The sequence below is a fragment of the Oncorhynchus masou genome, chromosome 9, assembly GCF_036934945.1.
Source record: "Oncorhynchus masou masou isolate Uvic2021 chromosome 9, UVic_Omas_1.1, whole genome shotgun sequence".
Taxonomy (NCBI): domain Eukaryota; kingdom Metazoa; phylum Chordata; class Actinopteri; order Salmoniformes; family Salmonidae; genus Oncorhynchus; species Oncorhynchus masou.
Window position 1 is genome coordinate 85,291,639 of NC_088220.1, and position 11,722 is coordinate 85,303,360.

Here is an 11,722-nt window from a genome sequence, read left to right on the forward strand (position 1 = left end):
TGGCTGATCCAGCAGACTGGGTACTGGCTGATCCAGCAGACTGGCTACTGGCTGATCCAACAGACTGGCTACTGGCTGATCCAACAGACTGGCTACTGGCTGATCCAACAGACTGGCTACTGACTGATCCAGCAGACTGGCTACTGACTGATCCAACAGACTGGCTACTGGCTGATCCAACAGACTGGCTACTGGCTGATCCAACAGACTGGCTACTGGCTGATCCAACAGACTGGCTACTGGCTGATCCAACAGACTGGCTACTGTCTGATCCAACAGACTGGCTACTGACTCATCCAACAGACTGGCTACTGACTGATCCAGCAGACTGGCTACTGACTGATCCAACAGACTGGCTACTGGCTGATCCAACAGACTGGCTACTGGCTGATCCAACAGACTGGCTACTGGCTGATCCAACAGACTGGCTACTGGCTGATACAACAGACTGGCTACTGGCTGATCCAACAGACGGGCTACTGGCTGATCCAGCAGACTGGCTACTGGCTGATCCAACAGACTGGCTACTGGCTGATCCAACAGACTGGCTACTGGCTGATCCAACAGACTGGCTACTGTCTGATCCAACAGACTGGCTACTGACTCATCCAACAGACTGGCTACTGACTGATCCAGCAGACTGGCTACTGACTGATCCAACAGACTGGCTACTGGCTGATCCAACAGACTGGCTACTGGCTGATCCAACAGACTGGCTACTGACTGATCCAACAGACTGCCATGTAACATAAACAAACAGTGGTGGTTTTGTTCTCCTGCAGGTCAAGCTACATTTGCCCAGGGCCCTATGGGGTAAGTAGTACACTACTTTTGCCCAGGGCCCTATGGGGTAAGTAGTACACTACATTTGCCCAGGGCCCTATGGGGTAAGTAGTACACTACATTTGCCCAGGGCCCTATGGGGTAAGTAGTACACTACTTTTGCCCAGGGCCCTATGGGGTAAGTAGGGCCCTGGGAAAAAAGTAGTGCACTACATAGGGAATAGTGTTCCATTTAGGATGCAGACTTTTCTCCTCCACCTTTGCATACTATTATCTTTCTGACCTTGAATGGAGGTGTGCATCTTTCTCCTGGCCAGGGGTGGAGAGGAAGACATTCATTTTGTCAAAAGTGTATAATTCCGGGCGATTTTATCTACCAGCTCTCTTTATCAGACGTTCATTTTCAAAGTGTTTAAGGTTAAGGTCAGGCATTAACTCTGAATGGTTAAGGTATTAACTCTGGATGGTTAAGGTCAAGCATTAACTCTGAATGGTTAAGGTATTACCTCTGAATGGTTAAGGTCAGGCATTAACTCTGAATGGTTAAGGTATTAACTCTGGATGGTTAAGGTCAGGCATTAACTCTGAATGGTTAAGATATTACCTCTGAATGGTTAAGGTCAGGCATTAACTCTGGATGGTTAAGGTCAGGCATTAACTCTGGATGGTTAAGGTATTAACTCTGAATGGTTAAGGTCAGGCATTAACTCTGGATGGTTAAGGTATTAACTCTGAATGGTTAAGGTCAGGCATTAACTCTGGATGGTTAAGGTATTAACTCTGAATGGTTAAGGTCAGGCATTAACTCTGGATGGTTAAGGTCAGGCATTAACTCTGAATGGTTAAGTTCAGGCATTAACTCTGAATGGTTAAGGTCAGGCATTAACTCTGAATGGTTAAGGTCAGGCATTAACTCTGAGTGGTTAAGTTCAGGCATTAACTCTGAATGGTTAAGGTCAGGCATTAACTCTGAATGGTTAAAGTCAGTCATTAACTCTAAAAGGTTAAGGTATTAACTCTGAATGGTTAAGGTATTAGCTCTGAATGGTTAAGGTCAGGCATTAACTCTGAATGGTTAAAGTCAGTCATTAACTCTAAAAGGTTAAGGTATTAACTCTGAATGGTTAAGGTATTAACTCTGAATGGTTAAGGTCAGGTATTAACTCTGAATGGTTAAGCTTCTAACTCTGAATGGTTAAGGTCAGGCATTAACTCTGAATGGTTAAGGTCAGGCATTAACTCTGAATGGTTAAGGTATTAACTCTGAATGGTTAAGGTCAGGCATTAACTCTGAATGGTTAAGGTATTAACTCTGAATGGTTAAGGTCAGGCATTAACTCTGACTGGTTAAGGTATTAACTCTGAATGGTTAAGGTCAGGCATTAACTCTGAATGGTTAAGGCATTAACTCTGAATGGTTAAGGTCAGGCATTAACTCTGAATGGTTAAGGTCAGGCATTAACTCTGAATGGTTAAGGTCAGGTATTAACTCTGAATGGTTAAGGTATTAACTCTGAATGGTTAAGGTCAGGCATTAACTCTGAATGGTTAAGTTATTAACTCTGAATGGTTAAGGTCAGGCATTAACTCTGAATGGTTAAGGTCAGGTATTAACTCTGAATGGTTAAGGTCAGGCATTAACTCTGAATGGTTAAGATATTAACTCTGAATGGTTAAGGTCAGGGTTAAGGCTTAAAACCAAAATATCAACCATTTCTTTTTATATCGTTGGATTCGAACTTGTAACCTCAGGATTCAGAGCTCAATGTTGTCCCAGGTGTCCGATTTCCACGTCATCTCCTGACGTCTCTCGACTTCTACAACCCTGCCGGGCGAGTGTTTTTAAAGGTCACCATGTAAGGTACATTATCTCAGCCTCGGGAAGTGTCTATGATTCCCGTAACATGAAATGTACTGAAACAGAAAGGAGTGGTGCTCCTCGGCCGGACAGTAATGGATGGGAGACATTATTAACGCAATCACTTAGGTCAATTCCTACTGGTCCGATTAGGTCACATTAATATCATCGATAGAGAGCTCACCATCCACTCTATCCTACTTCCCGACATCCGTTCCCGTCGGCGTCCCTATTCCCTCCACGTTACAGGGAAGATGGGAGCCCTTTGGGACACAGACTCAGTTGGAAGTTGGAAGCAGATAATTCCAATAATGTTAGAATCACGTCATTCATCAGCTTCATTCCCTGCTGTGGTTCTGCTTAAGTATTTGCGGCTGTATCTTAGCAACAGCAGCAAGAAAGACACACGGAGGAATGAGAGAAAGATGGAGAGAGAGAGATGGATGAGGAGAGAGAGAAAGAGACAAGGAGAGAGAGAGACAAGGAGAGAGAGAGAGAAAGAGACAAGGAGAGAGAGAAAGAAAGAGACAAGGAGAGAGAGAGACAATGAGAGAGAGAGAGAGAAAGAGACAAGGAGAGAGAGAGACAAGGAGAGAGAGAGAGAGAAAGAGAAAGAGAGAAGAGGGACAGAAGACAGGCTATGTCCATGCTGCCCACAAAATGAGGTGGAAACTGAGCTGCACTTCCTAACCTCCTGTCCAACGTATGACCATATTAGAGACAAATATTTCCCTCAGATTACACAGATACACAAAGAATTCGAAAACAAAATCCAATTTTGATAAACTCCCATATCTATTGGGTGAAATTCCACAGTGTGACATCACAGCAGCAATGTTTGTGACCTGATGCCACAAGAAAAGGGCAACCAGTAAAGAACAAACACCATTCTTTATACAACCTATATTTATTTATTTTAACTATTTAGACAGCATTACAACACTGTAATATAGACATAATATGACATTTGAAATGTCTTTATTTTGGAACTTTTGTGAATGTTTAATGTATTGTTTATTTCACTAAGCGTTTATTATCTATTTCACTCCCTTCGGCAATGTAAACATGTGTTTCCCATGTCAATAAAGCCCCTTAACATTGACATTTAATTGAGAGAGAGACAGAGAGAGAAAGAGCAAGACAGACAGACATGACACAGGGTCTGCTGTGGTACATAGTGCACAGGGTCTGCTGTGGTGCATAGTGCATAGGGTCTGCTGTGGTACATAGTGCACAGGGTCAGCTGTGGTACATAGTGCACAGGGCCTGCTGTGGTACATAGTGCACAGGGTCTGTTTGTACATGCTGTGGTACATAGTGCACAGGGCCTGCTGTGGTACATCGCGCACAGGGTCTGCTGTGTTACATAGCACACAGGGTCTGCTGTGGTACATAGCACACAGGGTCTGCTGTGGTGCATAGTGCACAGGGTCTGTTTGTACATGCTGTAGCACATAGTGCACAGGGTCTGCTGTGGTACATAGCACACAGGGTCTGCTGTGGTACATAGTGCACAGGGTCTGCTGTGGTACATAGTGTAAACACAGATTGGCCTCTCAAGCTTAAAGAAGCCCTGTCAGAGTTGATGTTGTCACAGCCAGGGTTCCTTAAAGGGGCACTGTCAGAGTTGATGATGTCACAGACAGGGTTCCTTAAAGGGGCACTGTCAGAGTTGATGATGTCACAGACAGGGTTCCTTAAAGGGGCACTGTCAGAGTTGATGTTGTCACAGCCAGGGTTACTTAAAGGGGCACTGTCAGAGTTGATGATGTCACAGACAGGGTTCCTTAAAGGGGCACTGTCAGAGTTGATGATGTCACAGACAGGGTTCCTTAAAGGGGCACTGTCAGAGTTGATGATGTCACAGACAGGGTTCCTTAAAGGGGCACTGTCAGAGTTGATGATGTCACAGACAGGGTTCCTTAAAGGGGCACTGTCAGAGTTGATGATGTCACAGACAGGGTTCCTTAAAGGGGCACTGTCAGAGTTGATGTTGTCACAGACAGGGTTCCTTAAAGGGGCACTGTCAGAGTTGATGATGTCACAGACAGGGTTCCTTAAAGGGGCACTGTCAGAGTTGATGTTGTCACAGACAGGGTTCCTTAAAGAAGCCCTGTCAGAGTTGATGATGTCACAGACAGGGTTCCTTAAAGAGGCACTGTCAGAGTTGATGATGTCACAGACAGGGTTCCGAAAGAGGGTAGAGTGGTTTCGTCATGGTTACTTTCTCCAGGAAGACCCACGTCCTTTACCCCTGTCATCAACAGACATACCCGTGTGTTGTTTTAGTCCTATTGCACGGCCATCCATATCTTGTTGTTTGCTTTAGATACATATTGTGTGGGAAGGACGTAGGTTTCACGTGTTCTTAGACAGGAAGGAAAGATGGAAATATAGATTTCAGATAAATGAATGTCTCTGAGCTCTGTAATGACAGCTGCCAAATCAACACACGCATGTTGATATTTCCAGACTCTATTGATCTTGGGGTTAAGCTGTAGTGTTTGTGTGTGCGTGTGTGCATTCATACGTGTGTGTGTGTGTGTGTTTGTGTACATTTGTTTATTTGTGTATGCCTTCGGAATGATATCCATTTCCATAGTGCAAACACAGCCACCCGATCCGGAGGCTCCATGTTTGCGTTCTGTTGTGATTGTACTCATTAAAGGCTGAGTTATTGATTGATATTTTAGCTTGTAATTGTTTGCCAACTGTCCACTGTATGAGCAATGGTATTGATATCTCTATACGATTGAGGCTATTCTCCATCAGCTATATCACATTGATCCTGTGGGCAACAACACATCCTGTTGGCCAAACACCTAGGCTGCGTCTGTTGGCCAAACATCTACAGTAGGCTGCCTCTGTTGGCCAAACGTCTACAGTAGGCTGCATCTGTTGGCCAAACGTCTACAGTAGGCTGCATCTGTTGGCCAAACATCTACAGTAGGCTGCATCTGTTGGCCAAACATCTACAGTAGGCTGCATCTGTTGGCCAGACATCTACAGTAGGCTGCATCTGTTGGCCAAACGTCTACAGTAGGCTGCGTCTGTTGGCCAAACATCTACAGTAGGCTGCATCTGTTGGCCAAACATCTACAGTAGGCTGCATCTGTTGGCCAAACGTCTACAGTAGGCTGCGTCTGTTGGCCAAACATTTAGCCTGAAAGGATACCCTCTCTCTTGGCCTAGTATTTTGTAATTGTTTCTCTCTCTCTCTCTCTCTCTCTCTCTCTCTGTCTCTCTCAATTCAATTCAATTCAATTCAAGGGGCTTTATTGGCATGGGTAACATGTGTTAACATTGCCAAAGCAAGTAAGGTAGATAATATATAAAGTGAAATAAACAATAAAAATTAACAGTAGACATCACACATACAGAAGTTTCAAAACAATAAAGACATTACAAATGTCATATTATATATATATATATATATATATATATATATACAGTGTTTTTACAATGTACAAATGGTTAAGGACACAGGATAAAATAAATAAGCATAGATATGTGTTGTATTTACAATGGTGTTTGTTCTTCACTAGTTGCCCTTTTCTCGTGGCAACAGGTCACACATCTTGCTGCTCTGATGGCACACTGTGGAATTTCACCCAGTAGATATGGGAGTTTTTCAAAATTGGATTTGTTTTCGAATTCTTTGTGGATCTGTGTAATCTGAGGGAAATATGTTTCTCTAATATGGTCATACATTGGGCAGGAGGTTAGGAAGTGCAGCTCAGTTTCCACCTCATTTTGTGGGCAGTGAGCACATAGCCTGTCTTCTCTTGAGAGCCATGTCTGCCTACGGCGGCCTTTCTCAATAGCAAGGCTATGCTCGCTGAGTCTGTACATAGTCAAAGCTTTCCTTAATTTTGGGTCAGTCACAGTGGTCAGGTATTCTGCCGCTGTGTACTCTCTGTGTAGGGCCAAATAGCATTCTAGTTTGCTCTGTTTTTTTGTTAATTCTTTCCAATGTGTCAAGTAATTATCTTTTTGTTTTCTCATGATTTGGTTGGGTCTAATTGTGCTGCTGTCATGGGGCTCTGTGGGGTGTGTTTGTGAACAGAGCCCCAGGACCAGCTTGCTTAGGGGACTCTTCTCCAGGTTCATCTCTCTGTAGGTGATGGCTTTGTTGTGGAAGGTTTGGGAATCGCTTCCTTTTAGGTGGTTATAGAATTTAACAGCTCTTTTCTGGATTTTGATAATTAGTGGGTATCGGCCTAATTCTGCTCTGCATGCATTATTTGGTGTTCTACGTTGTACACGGAGGATATTTTTGCAGAATTCTGCGTGCAGAGTCTCAATTTGGTGTTTGTCCCATTTTGTGAAGTCTTGGTTGGTGAGCGGACCCCAGACCTCACAACCATAAAGGGCAATGGGCTCTATGACTGATTCAAGTATTTTTAGCCAAATCCTAATTGGTATGTTGAGATTTATGTTCCTTTTGATGGCATAGAATGCCCTTCTTGCCTTCTCTGTCTCTCTGTCTCTCTGTCTCTCTCTCTCTATCTATCTATCTATCTATCTATCTATCTATCTATCTATCTATCTATCTATCTATCTATCTATCTATCTATCTATCTATCTATCTATCTGTCTATCTGTCTGTCTGTCTGTCTGTCTGTCTGTCTGTCTGTCTGTCTGTCTGTCTGTCTGTCTGTCTGTCTGTCTGTCTGTCTGTCTGTCTGTCTGTCTGTTCTGTCTGCCTGTCTGCCTGTCTGCCTGTCTGCCTGTCTGCCTGTCTGTCTGTCTGTCTGTCTGTCTGTCTGTCTGTCTGTCTGTCCTGCATACACACAGGCATGACTTAGAGTCTTCGTCACAGTGTAGGGAACACAACATGGAGTAAAACATAACTCCATTTGATGTATTATTTATTTGTTTACATGTACCTAGGTTTCTATTCTTGTCTGCTCTTGAATCTACTGAGAATAGAGACGAGAGTCTACCAGCCACACAAGTCTCTGTCACACAACCTTTTCCCCCTACAGTGTTGTTGTCATGTTGTTGTCATATCTGCTTTCTATCTTATTGTCCCTCCACATTACCAGAATCCTGTCTGGTATCCGTGACGACAGCCAGAACAGATCCAGCTAGCCTTCTGGATATTAATGGGGAATGTGAACTCTAAACTCTGTAAATTCTCTCTCTCTCTCTCTCTGTTTCTGCCTCTCTCTCTCTGTGTCTCTCTCTCTCTGTCTTTCTCTCTCTCTCTCTGTGTGTGTCTCTCTCTCTCTGTGTGTGTCTCTCTCTCTGTCTCTCTGTCTCTCTGTCTCTCTCTCTCTGTTTCTGCCTCTCTCTCTCTCTGTGTGTCTCTCTCTCTCTGTGTCTCTCTCTCTCTCTGTGTCTCTCTCTCTCTCTCTCTCTGTGTGTCTCTCTCTCTCTGTGTGTGTCTCTCTCTGTGTGTGTGTCTCTGTCTCTCTCTCTCTCTCTCTCTCTCTCTCTCTGTCTGTCTGTCTGTCTGTCTGTCTGTCTGTCTGTCTGTCTGTCTGTCTGTTTCTGCCTCTTTCTCTCTCTGTGGCCTTTGGATATGGGAGAACTGCTATCTCTTCAGCTTTCTGAAGAGGAAAATAAATGGGGGAAGGAGGGTGGAGTGGAGAGGGTGGGAAGAGGAAATAGATTTGTAATTGTTGGTAGACACGAAGCACACAGGGACACCGATTTTAAAACTTTTCCAACAGGCCCTAAGTTGACCCTGTCTGTATTGAGCTGTAAAGAGACATAGAGACACACATGGAGCTCACAGTGATAGGCTATAATCTACGGGCATCTCTCATGTTGGTACACTGTTTACACCTGCATTGCTTGCTGTTTAGGGTTTTAGGCTGGGTTTCTGTACAGCACTTTGAGATATCAGCTGATGTACGAAGGGCTATATAAATAAATTTGATTTTGATTTGATTTGATGATCTGCAGTACTAGAATCAACTGAGGAGATGTAGAGGATAGAGGAGGGAGGATAGAGGAGGATAGAGGATGGAGAGGGGATAGGATAGAGGAGGGAGAGGGGATAGGATAGAGGAGGGAGAGGGGATAGAGGAGGGAAAGGTGATAGAGGAGGGAGAGGGGATAGGATAGGATAGAGGAGGGAGAGGGGATAGAGGAGGGAGAGGGGATAGGATAGAGGAGGGAGAGGGGATAGAGGAGGGAGAGGGGATAGAGGAGGGAGAGGGGATAGAGGAGGTAGAGGAGATGGGATAGAGGAGAGAGAGGGGATGGAGGAGGGAGAGGGGATAGGATAGAGGAGGGAGAGGGGATAGAGGAAGGAGAGGAGATAGGATAGAGGAGGGAGAGGGGATAGAGGAGGGAGAGGGGATAGGATAGAGGAGGGAGAGGGGATAGAGGAGGGAGAGGAGATAGGATAGAGGAGAGAGAGGGGATGCAGGAGGGAGAGGGGATAGAGGAGGGAGAGGGGATAGAGGAGGGAGAGGGGATAGAGGAGGGAGAGGGGATAGAGGAGGTAGAGGAGATGGGATAGAGGAGAGAGGGGGATGGAGGAGGGAGAGGGGGATAGGATAGAGGAGGGAGAGGGGATAGAGGAGGGAGAGGAGATAGGATAGAGGAGGGAGAGGGGATAGAGGAGGGAGAGGGGATAGAGGAGGGAGAGGAGATAGAGGAGGGAGAGGAGGGAGAGGAGATAGGATAGAGGAGAGATATGGGATGCAGGAGGGAGAGGGGATAGAGGAGGGAGAGGGGATAGAGGAGGGAGAGGGGATAGAGGAGGGAGAGGAGATAGGATAGAGGAGAGATATGGGATGCAGGAGGGAGAGGGGATAGAGGAGGGAGAGGGGGATAGAGGAGGGAGAGGGGATAGAGGAGGGAGAGGGATAGAGGAGGGAGAGGAGATAGAGGAGGGAGAGGGGATAGAGGAGGGAGAGGGGATAGAGGAGGGAGAGGAGATAGAGGAGGGAGAGGGGATAGAGGAGGGAGAGGGGATAGAGGAGGGAGAGGATAGAGGAGAGAGAGGGGATAGAGGAGGGAGAGGGGATAGAAGAGGGAGAGGGGATAGAGGAGGGAGAGGGGATAGAGGAGGGAGAAGGGATAGAGGAGGGAGAGGGGATAGAGGAGGGAGAGGAGATAGAGGAGGGAGAGGGGATAGAGGAGGGAGAGGGGATAGAGGAGGGAGAGGGGATAGAGGAGGGAGAGGGGATAGAGGAGGGAGAGGGGCACTGAGTGTGTAGTACAGCATGGTAGAACATGCTGAATCCTGCAACATCAGTCTTGTGTGTGTGTGCGTGTGTGTGTGCATGTGCATTTGCGTGTGTGTGTGCGTGTGTGTGTGTGTATGTGTGTGTGTGTTTGCTTACTTGCGTGCCTAGCTGGAAGGAAGGGGAGAGGAAGAGGGCGTGGAAACGTTTAATTTATTATTGGAAAGATTGGGTCACCGTCCTCATCAAAAACCTGGCTGGGCCCAATCCCCCCAGCTGCTTGTTCAGTACTCACTGTTTTGCTATGTTCCAGGCCCTCTCTCATCTCGACGTGGTCCCAAGGGGTGCTGTTAAGACAAGCGTATGCACACATGAGTCAGTGTGCTTGGCTGGGTGCTGTACGAGCTGTGTCCTGCCTCATGGGTAAAGGAGTTCGATCCATAAATCAAATCAAATCACATTTTATTTGTCACATACACTTGGTTAGCAGATGTTAATGTGAGTGTAGTGAAATGCTTGTGCTTCTAGTTCCGACAATGCAGTAATAACCAACGAGTAATCTAACCTAACAATTCCACAACTACTACCTTATGCACACAAGTGTAAAGATATAAAGATTATGTACATAAAGATATATCTGGCCTCATCATGATGGGGACAGGAGTTAGATCCGTCTGGCCTCATCATGCTGGGGACAGGAGTTAGATCCATGTCTGGCCTCATCATGATGGGGACAGGAGTTAGATCCATGTCTGGCCTCATCATGCTGGGGACAGGAGTTAGATCCATGTCTGGCCTCATCATGTTGGGGACAGGAGTTAGATCCATGTCTGGCCTCATCATGTTGGGGACAGGAGTTAGATCCATGTCTGGCCTCATCATGTTGGGGACAGGAGTTAGATCCATGTCTGGCCTCATCATGTTGGGGACAGGAGTTAGATCCATGTCTGGCCTCATCATGCTGGGGACAGGAGTTAGATCCATGTTTGGCCTCATCATGTTGGGGACAGGAGTTAGATCCATGTCTGGCCTCATCATGCTGGGGACAGGAGTTAGATCCATGTCTGGCCTCATCATGATGGGGACAGGAGTTAGATCCATGTCTGGCCTCATCATGTTGGGGACAGGAGTTAGATCCATGTTTGGCCTCATCATGTTGGGGACAGGAGTTAGATCCGTCTGGCCTCATCATGCTGGGGACAGGAGTTTGATCCATGTCTGGCCTCATCATGTTGGGGACAGGAGTTAGATCCGTCTGGCCTCATCATGCTGGGGACAGGAGTTAGATCCATGTCTGGCCTCATCATGCTGGGGACAGGAGTTAGATCCGTCTGGCCTCATCATGTTGGGGACAGGAGTTAGATCCATGTCTGGCCTCATCATGCTGGGGACAGGAGTTAGATCCATGTCTGGCCTCATCATGTTGGGGACAGGAGTTAGATCCGTCTGGCCTCATCATGCTGGGGACAGGAGTTAGATCCATGTCTGGCCTCATCATGCTGGGGACAGGAGTTAGATCCGTCTGGCCTCATCATGTTGGGGAAAGGAGTTAGATCCATGTCTGGCCTCATCATGCTGGGGACAGGAGTTAGATCCATGTCTGGCCTCATCATGCTGGGGACAGGAGTTAGATCCATGTCTGGCCTCATCATGCTGGGGACAGGAGTTAGATCCATGTCTGGCCTCATCATGCTGGGGACAGGAGTTAGATCCATGTCTGGCCTCATCATGTTGGGGACAGGAGTTAGATCCATGTCTGGCCTCATCATGATGGGGACAGGAGTTAGATCCGTCTGGCCTCATCATGATGGGGACAGGAGTTTGATCCGTCTGGCCTCATCATGCTGGGGACAGGAGTTAGATCCATGTCTGGCCTCATCATGTTGGGGACAGGAGTTAGATCCGTCTGGCCTCATCATGTTGGGGACAGGAGTTA